Below are 1371 nucleotides of genomic sequence, written 5' to 3'. Positions count from 1 at the left end.
TGGAAAAAATAGTTTGGTAGGTCCTCAAAAATTTAAATGTAGGTACCATATGACCCAGCAATATCCCTCCAGATAGATACAGTTGAGAGCATGTTAACATAAACCTTGTGTGCAAATGCTGCTATCAGCATAGTTAATAATGGCCAAGAAGTGGAAACAACACAGATGCCCATCAGCGGGTGCATGGATAAACAAAGGTGGTATGTCCATACAAGGAAATATTATTCAGCCATAAAGAAGGAACGAAGTACTGACTCACGCTACCATGTGGATGAACCTTGGAAACACGCTAAGTGGCAGAAGCCAGCCGGTGAAGACCACCTAAATAATAAAGTGCACGATTCTATTAACGTCCAGAATAGGCAAATCCACACAGGGGCTGCCAGGGGCGGGGGGCAGGGAGTAGGGGAAGAATGCGAATGGGTGTGTGGTTGGTTTTGGGGACGGTGAAAATGCCCTGGAATTGGGTAGCAGTGATGATCGTTGCACTCCGTGAGCATACTAAGACACAAGGCAAATTTGAAAATATGTGGGTTATGTTTCAGTTAAGAAGACTCAGCCAGAACCAGGGTTCCGGATGGCGAACCTGCAGTGGAGGATGGGCGGCTTTACGCCCTGAGATGGTGTTAGGGCAGCCGGCTTGTGAACCAGGACTTTGTTTTCCCTCCGTGGACATGGGTGATGAACATGTACTTATATGTATATATTCATTTCTATGTGAGTCTAGGTGTTACCTCATTGTTTGTGTATGTCGGGGTGGGGGGGTCCTCTTCCACAAGTAACATTCTCTGAAAACATCATTTCTTAGGCATTGGATGGTCTCGTTGATGAACTAGGACTATTTCTGTCGGTGAAATAGAACATTTTAGAAGCTGGAGCCAGATGCCCCTTTTCTGAGCCGTCCCTGCCTCGGCTGAGAACCACTGAGCCATCCGGTCTGTGAAAACGACGGTCTTGTTTTTCTGACGTCACCCAAAAATACATCGGAACACTTGCCAGGAGCCAACGATGACCTCGCTCCTCAGCGCCACCTAGGGGCTTTCTAGAAATGGGCACAACCCCTCTGGGCGACTGCCACCTGCCGCAGTGTGAGGACCGCTGAGCTAGAGGATCTACCAGCAGGAGGTGACTCCATGTCTCCCGCCGCCCGCACGCACCGGGGATTCTGCGCGTGCCTCGCACCTGCGTCTGGGATTCTAAACGCCCTTCTCCACTGAGTAGATCCAAGGCTTCGTCCTGTTCTTGCACCTGTCCTCTAAATTGGACATTATTTCAAAATAAATTAAAAAAAAATTCCAATTGGAAAAGATACAGAAGATACCCTGAAACCAACAGAAACCACACCGTTCTCCAAAACCAAGACTCCGGAAC

This window comes from Phyllostomus hastatus, unplaced genomic scaffold (assembly GCF_019186645.2).
Source record: "Phyllostomus hastatus isolate PE091 unplaced genomic scaffold, TTU_PhHast_1.1 phas_contig_58, whole genome shotgun sequence".
Classification (NCBI taxonomy): Eukaryota; Metazoa; Chordata; class Mammalia; order Chiroptera; family Phyllostomidae; genus Phyllostomus; species Phyllostomus hastatus.
The sequence above is the reverse complement of the archived record's forward strand: the minus strand, read 5'-3'. Positions refer to the sequence as shown.